Genomic DNA, 15,097 nt, shown 5'->3' with positions numbered 1-15,097 from the left:
TTTAAAATTTGATTTTTAGCAAAAATTTGCGTAAAAATAGATAAAATATTGTATTATAATTTTAGTCAGAAGCTTATAAAGCAGTGAAGGAGTCATTTCCGACCCTATAAACCATATATATTCTTGATCAGCATCAACAGCTGAGTCGATCTAGGCATGTCTGAAAGAAATCGAATTTTTTAAAAATATTTCCATTTTTGCAAAAAATGATAAGGGGTTACATCATTAAAATTGCCAAAAATTGGCAAAAAATCGAATATTCTAAAATAATAAACTGAGTATGCAGATTTATTAACCTAATAAAAACTAGCATGGGAAAGGTTTCCGAATTGAAATTAATGCATTTTTGGTTTAGTTATGAGTTTTTTTCAATTTGATTTTTAGGAAAAATTGGCATAAAAATATACAAAATACCTACTCAAAGAATGGGATTATAATTTCAGTAATTTAAATTCGCAAAAATTGTACACTGAGTATGCAGATTTGTTAACGTGATAAAAACTAGCTCGGGACAGCTTTCCGAATTAAAATTAACGCAATTATAGCTTTGTTATGAATTTTTTAAAATTTGATTTTTAGCAAAAAATTTGCGTAAAAATAGATAAAATATTGTATTATAATTTTAGTCAGAAGCTTATAAAGCAGTGAAGGAGTCATTTCCGACCCTATAAACCATATATATTCTTGATCAGCATCAACAGCTGAGTCGATCTAGGCATGTCTGAAAGAAATCGAATTTTTTAAAAATATTTCCATTTTTGCAAAAAATGATTAGGGGTTACATCATTAAAATTGCCAAAAATTGGCAAAAAATCGTATATTCTAAAATGATAAACTGAGTATGCAGATTTATTAACCTAATAAAAACTAGCATGGGAAAGGTTTCCGAATTGAAATTAATGCATTTTTGGCTTAGTTATGAGTTTTTTTCAATTTGATTTTTAGGAAAAATTGGCATAAAAATATAAAAAATACCTACTCAAAGAATGGGATTATAGTTTCAGTAATTTAAATTCGCAAACATTTTACACTGAGTATGCAGATTTGTTAACGTGATAAAAACTAGCTCGGGACAGCTTTCCGAATTAAAATTAACGCAATTTTAGCTTTGTTATGAATTTTTTAAAATTTGATTTTTAGCAAAAATTTGCGTAAAAATAGATAAAATATTGTATTATAATTTTAGTCAGAAGCTTATAAAGCAGTGAAGGAGTCATTTCCGACCCTATAAACCATATATATTCTTGATCAGCATCAACAGCTGAGTCGATCTAGGCATGTCTGAAAGAAATCGAAATTTTTAAAAATATTTCCATTTTTGCAAAAAATGATAAGGGGTTACATCATTAAAATTGCCAAAAATTGGAAAAAAATCGAATATTCTAAAATGATAAACTGAGTATGCAGATTTATTAACCTAATAAAAACTAGCATGGAAGAGGTTTCCGAATTGAAATTAATGCATTTTTGGCTTAGTTATGAGTTTTTTTCAATTTGATTTTTAGGAAAAATTGGCATAAAAATATAAAAAATACCTACTCAAAGAATGGGATTATAATTTCAGTAATTTAAATTCGCAAACATTTTACACTGAGTATGCAGATTTGTTAACGTGATAAAAACTAGCTCGGGACAGCTTTCCGAATTAAAATTAATGCATTTTTGGCTTAGTTATGAGTTTTTTTCAATTTGATTTTTAGGAAAAATTGGCATAAAAATATAAAAAATACCTACTCAAAGAATGGGATTATAATTTCAGTAATTTAAATTCGCAAACATTTTACACTGAGTATGCAGATTTGTTAACGTGATAAAAACTAGCTCGGGACAGCTTTCCGAATTAAAATTAATGCATTTTTGGCTTAGTTATGAGTTTTTTTCAATTTGATTTTTAGGAAAAATTGGCATAAAAATATAAAAAATACCTACTCAAAGAATGGGATTATAATTTCAGTAATTTAAATTCGCAAACATTTTACACTGAGTATGCAGATTTGTTAACGTGATAAAAACTAGCTCGGGACAGCTTTCCGAATTAAAATTCACGCAATTTTAGCTTTGTTATGAATTTTTTAAAATTTGATTTTTAGCAAAAATTTGCGTAAAAATAGATAAAATATTGTATTATAATTTTAGTCAGAAGCTTATAAAGCAGTGAAGGAGTCATTTCCGACCCTATAAACCATATATATTCTTGATCAGCATCAACAGCTGAGTCGATCTAGGCATGTCTGAAAGAAATCGAAATTTTTAAAAATATTTCCATTTTTGCAAAAAATGATAAGGGGTTACATCATTAAAATTGCCAAAAATTGGAAAAAATCGAATATTCTAAAATGATAAACTGAGTATGCAGATTTATTAACCTAATAAAAACCAGCATGGGAAAGGTTTCCGAATTGAAATTAATGCATTTTTGGTTTAGTTATGAGTTTTTTTCAATTTGATTTTTAGGAAAAATTGGCATAAAAATATAAAAAATACCTACTCAAAGAATGGGATTATAATTTCAGTAATTTAAATTCGCAAACATTTTACACTGAGTATGCAGATTTGTTAACGTGATAAAAACTTGCTCGGGACAGCTTTCCGAATTAAAATTAACGCAATTTTAGCTTTGTTATGAATTTTTTAAAATTGGATTTTTAGCAAAAATTTGCGTAAAAATAGATAAAATATTGTATTATAATTTTAGTCAGAAGCTTATAAAGCAGTGAAGGAGTCATTTCCGACCCTATAAACCATATATATTCTTGATCAGCATCAACAGCTGAGTCGATCTAGGCATGTCTGAAAGAAATCGAAAATTTTAAAAATATTTCCATTTTTGCAAAAAATGATAAGGGGTTACATCATTAAAATTGCCAAAAATTGGAAAAAAATCTAATATTCTAAAATGATAAACTGAGTATGCAGATTTATTAACCTAATAAAAACTAGCATGGAAGATGTTTCCGAATTGAAATTAATGCATTTTTGGTTTAGTTATGAGTTTTTTTCAATTTGATTTTTAGGAAAAATTGGCATAAAAATATAAAAAATACCTACTCAAAGAATGGGATTATAATTTCAGTAATTTAAATTCGCAAACATTTTACACTGAGTATGCAGATTTGTTAACGTGATAAAAACTTGCTCGGGACAGCTTTCCGAATTAAAATTAACGCAATTTTAGCTTCGTTATGAATTTTTTAAAATTTGATTTTTAGCAAAAATTTTCGTAAAAATAGATAAAATATTGTATTATAATTTTAGTCAGAAGCTTATAAAGCAGTGAAGGAGTCATTTCCGACCCTATAAACCATATATATTCTTGATCAGCATCAACAGCTGAGTCGATCTAGGCATGTCTGAAAGAAATCGAAATTTTTAAAAATATTTCCATTTTTGCAAAAAATGATAAGGGGTTACATCATTAAAATTGCCAAAAATTGGCAAAAAATCGAATATTCTAAAATGATAAACTGAGTATGCAGATTTATTAACCTAATAAAAACCAGCATGGGAAAGGTTTCCGAATTGAAATTAATGCATTTTTGGTTTAGTTATGAGTTTTTTTCAATTTGATTTTTAGGAAAAATTGGCATAAAAATATAAAAAATACCTACTCAAAGAATGGGATTATAATTTCAGTAATTTAAATTCGAAAAAATTTTACACTGAGTATGCAGATTTGTTAACGTGATAAAAACTAGCTCGGGACAGCTTTCTGAATTAAAATTAACGCATTTTTAGCTTTGTTATGAATTTTTTAAAATTTGATTTTTAGCAAAAATTATAATACAATATTTTATCTATTTTTACGCAAATTTTTGCTAAAAATCCAATTTTAAAAATTTTTTGCAAAAATGGAAATATTTTTAAAAATTTCGATTTCTTTCAGACATGCCTAGATCGACTCAGCTGTTGATGCTGATCAAGAATATATATGGTTTATAGGGTCGGAAATGACTCCTTCACTGATTTATAAGCTTCTGACTAAAATTATAATACAATATTTTATCTATTTTTACGCAAATTTTTGCTAAAAATCCAATTTTAAAAAATTCATAACAAAGCTAAAAATGCATTAATTTTAATTCGGAATGCTGTCCTGAGCTAGTTTTCATCACATTAACAAATCTGCATACTCAGTGTAAAATGTTTGCGAATTTAAATTACTGAAATTATAATCCCATTCTTTGAGTAGGTATTTTTTATATTTTTATGCCAATTTTTCCTAAAAATCAAATTGAAAAAAACTCATAACTAAGCCAAAAATGCATTAATTTCAATTCGGAAACCTTTCCCATGTTAGTTTTTATTAGGTTAATAAATCTGCATACTCAGTTTATCATTTTAGAATATTCGATTTTTTGCCAATTTTTGGCAATTTTAATGATGTAACCCCTTATCATTTTTTGCAAAAATGGAAATATTTTTAAAAATTTCGATTTCTTTTAGACATGCCTAGATCGACTCAGCTGTTGATGCTGATCAAGAATATATATGGTTTATAGGGTCGGCAATGACTCTTTCACTGCTTTATAAGCTTCTGACTAAAATTATAATACAATATTTTATCTATTTTTACGCAAATTTTTGCTAAAAATCCAATTTTAAAAAATTCATAACAAAGCTAAAAATGCATTAATTTTAATTCGGAATGCTGTCCTGAGCTAGTTTTCATCACATTAACAAATCTGCATACTCAGTGTAAAATGTTTGCGAATTTAAATTACTGAAATTATAATCCCATTCTTTGAGTAGGTATTTTTTATATTTTTATGCCAATTTTTCCTAAAAATCAAATTGAAAAAAACTCATAACTAAGCCAAAAATGCATTAATTTCAATTCGGAAACCTTTCCCATGCTAGTTTTTATTAGGTTAATAAATCTGCATACTCAGTTTATCATTTTAGAATATTCGATTTTTTGCCAATTTTGGGCAATTTTAATGATGTAACCCCTTATCATTTTTTGCAAAAATGGAAATATTTTTAAAAATTTCGATTTCTTTCAGACATGCCTAGATCGACTCAGCTGTTGATGCTGATCAAGAATATATATGGTTTATAGGGTCGGAAATGACTCCTTCACTGATTTATAAGCTTCTGACTAAAATTATAATACAATATTTTATCTATTTTTACGCAAATTTTTGCTAAAAATCCAATTTTAAAAAATTCATAACAAAGCTAAAAATGCATTAATTTTAATTCGGAATGCTGTCCTGAGCTAGTTTTCATCACATTAACAAATCTGCATACTCAGTGTAAAATGTTTGCGAATTTAAATTACTGAAATTATAATCCCATTCTTTGAGTAGGTATTTTTTATATTTTTATGCCAATTTTTCCTAAAAATCAAATTGAAAAAAACTCATAACTAAGCCAAAAATGCATTAATTTCAATTCGGAAACCTTTCCCATGCTAGTTTTTATTAGGTTAATAAATCTGCATACTCAGTTTATCGTTTTAGAAAATTCTATTTTTTGCCAATTTTTGGCAATTTTAATGATGTAACCCCTTATCATTTTTTGCAAAAATGGAAATATTTTTAAAAATTTCGATTTCTTTCAGACATGCCTAGATCGACTCAGCTGTTGATGCTGATCAAGAATATATATGGTTTATAGGGTCGGCAATGACTCTTTCACTGCTTTATAAGCTTCTGACTAAAATTATAATACAATATTTTATCTATTTTTACGCAAATTTTTGCTAAAAATCCAATTTTAAAAAATTCATAACAAAGCTAAAAATGCATTAATTTTAATTCGCAAAGCTGTCCCGAGCTAGTTTTTATCACGTTAACAAATCTGCATACTCAGTGTAAAATGTTTGCGAATTTAAATTACTGAAATTATAATCCCATTCTTTGAGTAGGTATTTTTTATATTTTTATGCCAATTTTTCCTAAAAATCAAATTGAAAAAAACTCATAACTAAGCCAAAAATGTATTAATTTCAATTCGGAAACCTTTCCCATGTTAGTTTTTATTAGGTTAATAAATCTGCATACTCAGTTTATCATTTTAGAATATTCGATTTTTTGCCAATTTTTGGCAATTTTAATGATGTAACCCCTTATCATTTTTTGCAAAAATGGAAATATTTTTAAAAATTTCGATTTCTTTCAGACATGCCTAGATCGACTCAGCTGTTGATGCTGATCAAGAATATATATGGTTTATAGGGTCGGAAATGACTCCTTCACTGATTTATAAGCTTCTGACTAAAATTATAATACAATATTTTATCTATTTTTACGCAAATTTTTGCTAAAAATCCAATTTTAAAAAATTCATAACAAAGCTAAAAATGCATTAATTTTAATTCGGAATGCTGTCCTGAGCTAGTTTTCATCACATTAACAAATCTGCATACTCAGTGTAAAATGTTTGCGAATTTAAATTACTGAAATTATAATCCCATTCTTTGAGTAGGTATTTTTTATATTTTTATGCCAATTTTTCCTAAAAATCAAATTGAAAAAAACGCATAACTAAGCCAAAAATGCATTAATTTCAATTCGGAAACCTTTCCCATGCTAGTTTTTATTAGGTTAATAAATCTGCATACTCAGTTTATCATTTTAGAATATTCGATTTTTTGCCAATTTTGGGCAATTTTAATGATGTAACCCCTTATCATTTTTTGCAAAAATGGAAATATTTTTAAAAATTTCGATTTCTTTCAGACATGCCTAGATCGACTCAGCTGTTGATGCTGATCAAGAATATATATGGTTTATAGGGTCGGCAATGACTCTTTCACTGCTTTATAAGCTTCTGACTAAAATTATAATACAATATTTTATCTATTTTTACGCAAATTTTTGCTAAAAATCCAATTTTAAAAAATTCATAACAAAGCTAAAAATGCATTAATTTTAATTCGCAAAGCTGTCCCGAGCTAGTTTTTATCACGTTAACAAATCTGCATACTCAGTGTAAAATGTTTGCGAATTTAAATTACTGAAATTATAATCCCATTCTTTGAGTAGGTATTTTTTATATTTTTATGCCAATTTTTCCTAAAAATCAAATTGAAAAAAACTCATAACTAAGCCAAAAATGCATTAATTTCAATTCGGAAACCTTTCCCATGCTAGTTTTTATTAGGTTAATAAATCTGCATACTCAGTTTATCATTTTAGAATATTCGATTTTTTGCCAATTTTTGGCAATTTTAATGATGTAACCCCTTATCATTTTTTGCAAAAATGGAAATATTTTTAAAAATTTCGATTTCTTTCAGACATGCCTAGATCGACTCAGCTGTTGATGCTGATCAAGAATATATATGGTTTATAGGGTCGGCAATGACTCTTTCACTGCTTTATAAGCTTCTGACTAAAATTATAATACAATATTTTATCTATTTTTACGCAAATTTTTGCTAAAAATCCAATTTTAAAAAATTCATAACAAAGCTAAAAATGCATTAATTTTAATTCGGAATGCTGTCCTGAGCTAGTTTTCATCACATTAACAAATCTGCATACTCAGTGTAAAATGTTTGCGAATTTAAATTACTGAAATTATAATCCCATTCTTTGAGTAGGTACTTTTTATATTTTTATGCCAATTTTTCCTAAAAATCAAATTGAAAAAAACTCATAACTAAACCAAAAATGCATTAATTTCAATTCGGAAACCTTTCCCATGCTAGTTTTTATTAGGTTAATAAATCTGCATACTCAGTTTATCATTTTAGAATATTCGATTTTTTGCCAATTTTTGGCAATTTTAATGATTTAACCCCTTATCATTTTTTGCAAAAATGGAAATATTTTAAAAAATTTCGATTTCTTTCAGACATGCCTAGATCGACTCAGCTGTTGATGCTGATCAAGAATATATATGGTTTATAGGGTCGGAAATGACTCCTTCACTGATTTATAAGCTTCTGACTAAAATTATAATACAATATTTTATCTATTTTTACGCAAATTTTTGCTAAAAATCCAATTTTAAAAAATTCATAACAAAGCTAAAAATGCATTAATTTTAATTCGCAAAGCTGTCCCGAGGTAGTTTTTATCACGTTATCAAATCTGCATACTCAGTGTAAAATGTTTGCGAATTTAAATTACTGAAATTATAATCCCATTCTTTGAGTAGGTATTTTTTATATTTTTATGCCAATTTTTCCTAAAAATCAAATTGAAAAAAACTCATAACTAAGCCAAAAATGCATTAATTTCAATTCGGAAACCTTTCCCATGCTAGTTTTTATTAGGTTAATAAATCTGCATACTCAGTTTATCATTTTAGAATATTCGATTTTTTGCCAATTTTTGGCAATTTTAATGATGTAACAACCCCTTATCATTTTTTGCAAAAATGGAAATATTTTTAAAAATTTCGATTTCTTTCAGACATGCCTAGATCGACTCAGCTGTTGATGCTGATCAAGAATATATATGGTTTATAGGGTCGGAAATGACTCCTTCACTGATTTATAAGCTTCTGACTAAAATTATAATACAATATTTTATCTATTTTTACGCAAATTTTTGCTAAAAATCCAATTTTAAAAAATTCATAACAAAGCTAAAAATGCATTAATTTTAATTCGGAATGCTGTCCTGAGCTAGTTTTCATCACATTAACAAATCTGCATACTCAGTGTAAAATGTTTGCGAATTTAAATTACTGAAATTATAATCCCATTCTTTGAGTAGGTATTTTTTATATTTTTATGCCAATTTTTCCTAAAAATCAAATTGAAAAAAACTCATAACTAAGCCAAAAATGCATTAATTTCAATTCGGAAACCTTTCCCATGCTAGTTTTTATTAGGTTAATAAATCTGCATACTCAGTTTATCATTTTAGAATATTCGATTTTTTGCCAATTTTTGGCAATTTTAATGATGTAACCCCTTATCATTTTTTGCAAAAATGGAAATATTTTTAAAAATTTCGATTTCTTTCAGACATGCCTAGATCGACTCAGCTGTTGATGCTGATCAAGAATATATATGGTTTATAGGGTCGGAAATGACTCCTTCACTGATTTATAAGCTTCTGACTAAAATTATAATACAATATTTTATCTATTTTTACGCAAATTTTTGCTAAAAATCCAATTTTAAAAAATTCATAACAAAGCTAAAAATGCATTAATTTTAATTCGGAATGCTGTCCTGAGCTAGTTTTCATCACATTAACAAATCTGCATACTCAGTGTAAAATGTTTGCGAATTTAAATTACTGAAATTATAATCCCATTCTTTGAGTAGGTATTTTTTATATTTTTATGCCAATTTTTCCTAAAAATCAAATTGAAAAAAACTCATAACTAAGCCAAAAATGCATTAATTTCAATTCGGAAACCTTTCCCATGCTAGTTTTTATTAGGTTAATAAATCTGCATACTCAGTTTATCGTTTTAGAAAATTCTATTTTTTGCCAATTTTTGGCAATTTTAATGATGTAACCCCTTATCATTTTTTGCAAAAATGGAAATATTTTTAAAAATTTCGATTTCTTTCAGACATGCCTAGATCGACTCAGCTGTTGATGCTGATCAAGAATATATATGGTTTATAGGGTCGGCAATGAAATTATAATCCCATTCTTTGAGTAGGTATTTTTTATATTTTTATGCCAATTTTTCCTAAAAATCAAATTGAAAAAAACTCATAACTAAGCCAAAAATGTATTAATTTCAATTCGGAAACCTTTCCCATGTTAGTTTTTATTAGGTTAATAAATCTGCATACTCAGTTTATCATTTTAGAATATTCGATTTTTTGCCAATTTTTGGCAATTTTAATGATGTAACCCCTTATCATTTTTTGCAAAAATGGAAATATTTTTAAAAATTTCGATTTCTTTCAGACATGCCTAGATCGACTCAGCTGTTGATGCTGATCAAGAATATATATGGTTTATAGGGTCGGAAATGACTCCTTCACTGATTTATAAGCTTCTGACTAAAATTATAATACAATATTTTATCTATTTTTACGCAAATTTTTGCTAAAAATCCAATTTTAAAAAATTCATAACAAAGCTAAAAATGCATTAATTTTAATTCGGAATGCTGTCCTGAGCTAGTTTTCATCACATTAACAAATCTGCATACTCAGTGTAAAATGTTTGCGAATTTAAATTACTGAAATTATAATCCCATTCTTTGAGTAGGTATTTTTTATATTTTTATGCCAATTTTTCCTAAAAATCAAATTGAAAAAAACGCATAACTAAGCCAAAAATGCATTAATTTCAATTCGGAAACCTTTCCCATGCTAGTTTTTATTAGGTTAATAAATCTGCATACTCAGTTTATCATTTTAGAATATTCGATTTTTTGCCAATTTTGGGCAATTTTAATGATGTAACCCCTTATCATTTTTTGCAAAAATGGAAATATTTTTAAAAATTTCGATTTCTTTCAGACATGCCTAGATCGACTCAGCTGTTGATGCTGATCAAGAATATATATGGTTTATAGGGTCGGCAATGACTCTTTCACTGCTTTATAAGCTTCTGACTAAAATTATAATACAATATTTTATCTATTTTTACGCAAATTTTTGCTAAAAATCCAATTTTAAAAAATTCATAACAAAGCTAAAAATGCATTAATTTTAATTCGCAAAGCTGTCCCGAGCTAGTTTTTATCACGTTAACAAATCTGCATACTCAGTGTAAAATGTTTGCGAATTTAAATTACTGAAATTATAATCCCATTCTTTGAGTAGGTATTTTTTATATTTTTATGCCAATTTTTCCTAAAAATCAAATTGAAAAAAACTCATAACTAAGCCAAAAATGCATTAATTTCAATTCGGAAACCTTTCCCATGCTAGTTTTTATTAGGTTAATAAATCTGCATACTCAGTTTATCATTTTAGAATATTCGATTTTTTGCCAATTTTTGGCAATTTTAATGATGTAACCCCTTATCATTTTTTGCAAAAATGGAAATATTTTTAAAAATTTCGATTTCTTTCAGACATGCCTAGATCGACTCAGCTGTTGATGCTGATCAAGAATATATATGGTTTATAGGGTCGGCAATGACTCTTTCACTGCTTTATAAGCTTCTGACTAAAATTATAATACAATATTTTATCTATTTTTACGCAAATTTTTGCTAAAAATCCAATTTTAAAAAATTCATAACAAAGCTAAAAATGCATTAATTTTAATTCGGAATGCTGTCCTGAGCTAGTTTTCATCACATTAACAAATCTGCATACTCAGTGTAAAATGTTTGCGAATTTAAATTACTGAAATTATAATCCCATTCTTTGAGTAGGTACTTTTTATATTTTTATGCCAATTTTTCCTAAAAATCAAATTGAAAAAAACTCATAACTAAGCCAAAAATGCATTAATTTCAATTCGGAAACCTTTCCCATGCTAGTTTTTATTAGGTTAATAAATCTGCATACTCAGTTTATCATTTTAGAATATTCGATTTTTTGCCAATTTTTGGCAATTTTAATGATTTAACCCCTTATCATTTTTTGCAAAAATGGAAATATTTTAAAAAATTTCGATTTCTTTCAGACATGCCTAGATCGACTCAGCTGTTGATGCTGATCAAGAATATATATGGTTTATAGGGTCGGAAATGACTCCTTCACTGATTTATAAGCTTCTGACTAAAATTATAATACAATATTTTATCTATTTTTACGCAAATTTTTGCTAAAAATCCAATTTTAAAAAATTCATAACAAAGCTAAAAATGCATTAATTTTAATTCGCAAAGCTGTCCCGAGGTAGTTTTTATCACGTTATCAAATCTGCATACTCAGTGTAAAATGTTTGCGAATTTAAATTACTGAAATTATAATCCCATTCTTTGAGTAGGTATTTTTTATATTTTTATGCCAATTTTTCCTAAAAATCAAATTGAAAAAAACTCATAACTAAGCCAAAAATGCATTAATTTCAATTCGGAAACCTTTCCCATGCTAGTTTTTATTAGGTTAATAAATCTGCATACTCAGTTTATCATTTTAGAATATTCGATTTTTTGCCAATTTTTGGCAATTTTAATGATGTAACAACCCCTTATCATTTTTTGCAAAAATGGAAATATTTTTAAAAATTTCGATTTCTTTCAGACATGCCTAGATCGACTCAGCTGTTGATGCTGATCAAGAATATATATGGTTTATAGGGTCGGAAATGACTCCTTCACTGATTTATAAGCTTCTGACTAAAATTATAATACAATATTTTATCTATTTTTACGCAAATTTTTGCTAAAAATCCAATTTTAAAAAATTCATAACAAAGCTAAAAATGCATTAATTTTAATTCGGAATGCTGTCCTGAGCTAGTTTTCATCACATTAACAAATCTGCATACTCAGTGTAAAATGTTTGCGAATTTAAATTACTGAAATTATAATCCCATTCTTTGAGTAGGTATTTTTTATATTTTTATGCCAATTTTTCCTAAAAATCAAATTGAAAAAAACTCATAACTAAGCCAAAAATGCATTAATTTCAATTCGGAAACCTTTCCCATGCTAGTTTTTATTAGGTTAATAAATCTGCATACTCAGTTTATCATTTTAGAATATTCGATTTTTTGCCAATTTTTGGCAATTTTAATGATGTAACCCCTTATCATTTTTTGCAAAAATGGAAATATTTTTAAAAATTTCGATTTCTTTCAGACATGCCTAGATCGACTCAGCTGTTGATGCTGATCAAGAATATATATGGTTTATAGGGTCGGAAATGACTCCTTCACTGATTTATAAGCTTCTGACTAAAATTATAATACAATATTTTATCTATTTTTACGCAAATTTTTGCTAAAAATCCAATTTTAAAAAATTCATAACAAAGCTAAAAATGCATTAATTTTAATTCGCAAAGCTGTCCCGAGCTAGTTTTTATCACGTTAACAAATCTGCATACTCAGTGTAAAATGTTTGCGAATTTAAATTACTGAAATTATAATCCCATTCTTTGAGTAGGTATTTTTTATATTTTTATGCCAATTTTTCCTAAAAATCAAATTGAAAAAAACTCATAACTAAGCCAAAAATGCATTAATTTCAATTCGGAAACCTTTCCCATGCTAGTTTTTATTAGGTTAATAAATCTGCATACTCAGTTTATCATTTTAGAATATTCGATTTTTTGCCAATTTTTGGCAATTTTAATGATGTAACCCCTTATCATTTTTTGCAAAAATGGAAATATTTTTAAAAATTTCGATTTCTTTCAGACATGCCTAGATCGACTCAGCTGTTGATGCTGATCAAGAATATATATGGTTTATAGGGTCGGAAATGACTCCTTCACTGATTTATAAGCTTCTGACTAAAATTATAATACAATATTTTATCTATTTTTACGCAAATTTTTGCTAAAAATCCAATTTTAAAAAATTCATAACAAAGCTAAAAATGCATTAATTTTAATTCGCAAAGCTGTCCCGAGCTAGTTTTTATCACGTTAACAAATCTGCATACTCAGTGTAAAATGTTTGCGAATTTAAATTACTGAAATTATAATCCCATTCTTTGAGTAGGTATTTTTTATATTTTTATGCCAATTTTTCCTAAAAATCAAATTGAAAAAAACTCATAACTAAGCCAAAAATGCATTAATTTCAATTCGGAAACCTTTTCCATGTTAGTTTTTATTAGGTTAATAAATCTGCATACTCAGTTTATCATTTTAGAATATTCGATTTTTTGCCAATTTTTGGCAATTTTAATGATGTAACCCCTTATCATTTTTTGCAAAAATGGAAATATTTTTAAAAATTTCGATTTCTTTCAGACATGCCTAGATCGACTCAGCTGTTGATGCTGATCAAGAATATATATGGTTTATAGGGTCGGCAATGACTCTTTCACTGCTTTATAAGCTTCTGACTAAAATTATAATACAATATTTTATCTATTTTTACGCAAATTTTTGCTAAAAATCCAATTTTAAAAAATTCATAACAAAGCTAAAAATGCATTAATTTTAATTTGGAATGCTGTCCTGAGCTAGTTTTCATCACAATAACAAATCTGCATACTCAGTGTAAAATGTTTGCGAATTTAAATTACTGAAATTATAATCCCATTCTTTGAGTAGGTATTTTTTATATTTTTATGCCAATTTTTCCTAAAAATCAAATTGAAAAAAACTCATAACTAAGCCAAAAATGCATTAATTTCAATTCGGAAACCTTTCCCATGCTAGTTTTTATTAGGTTAATAAATCTGCATACTCAGTTTATCATTTTAGAATATTCGATTTTTTGCCAATTTTGGGCAATTTTAATGATGTAACCCCTTATCATTTTTTGCAAAAATGGAAATATTTTTAAAAATTTCGATTTCTTTCAGACATGCCTAGATCGACTCAGCTGTTGATGCTGATCAAGAATATATATGGTTTATAGGGTCGGCAATGACTCTTTCACTGCTTTATAAGCTTCTGACTAAAATTATAATACAATATTTTATCTATTTTTACGCAAATTTTTGCTAAAAATCCAATTTTAAAAAATTCATAACAAAGCTAAAAATGCATTAATTTTAATTCGCAAAGCTGTCCCGAGCTAGTTTTTATCACGTTAACAAATCTGCATACTCAGTGTAAAATGTTTGCGAATTTAAATTACTGAAATTATAATCCCATTCTTTGAGTAGGTATTTTTTATATTTTTATGCCAATTTTTCCTAAAAATCAAATTGAAAAAAACTCATAACTAAGCCAAAAATGCATTAATTTCAATTCGGAAACCTTTCCCATGCTAGTTTTTATTAGGTTAATAAATCTGCATACTCAGTTTATCATTTTAGAATATTCGATTTTTTGCCAATTTTTGGCAATTTTAATGATGTAACCCCTTATCATTTTTTGCAAAAATGGAAATATTTTTAAAAATTTCGATTTCTTTCAGACATGCCTAGATCGACTCAGCTGTTGATGCTGATCAAGAATATATATGGTTTATAGGGTCGGCAATGACTCTTTCACTGCTTTATAAGCTTCTGACTAAAATTATAATACAATATTTTATCTATTTTTACGCAAATTTTTGCTAAAAATCCAATTTTAAAAAATTCATAACAAAGCTAAAAATGCATTAATTTTAATTCGGAATGCTGTCCTGAGCTAGTT

At 27.1% G+C, this 15,097-nt stretch overlaps 1 long non-coding RNA gene across 1 annotated transcript in view; it reads left to right on the top strand.

The window, feature by feature from the left end:
* Positions 1 to 15,097, top strand: part of LOC147644480 (uncharacterized) — a 47,935-nt gene that overhangs the window by 31,472 nt on the left and 1,366 nt on the right. The gene's annotated exons all lie outside the window — the stretch shown is intronic.

This window comes from Drosophila serrata, unplaced genomic scaffold (assembly GCF_035046125.1).
Source record: "Drosophila serrata isolate PLE 108 unplaced genomic scaffold, ASM3504612v1 contig_165, whole genome shotgun sequence".
NCBI classification, from domain to species: Eukaryota; Metazoa; Arthropoda; class Insecta; order Diptera; family Drosophilidae; genus Drosophila; species Drosophila serrata.
This window is presented reverse-complemented; position numbering and strand designations above follow the sequence as displayed.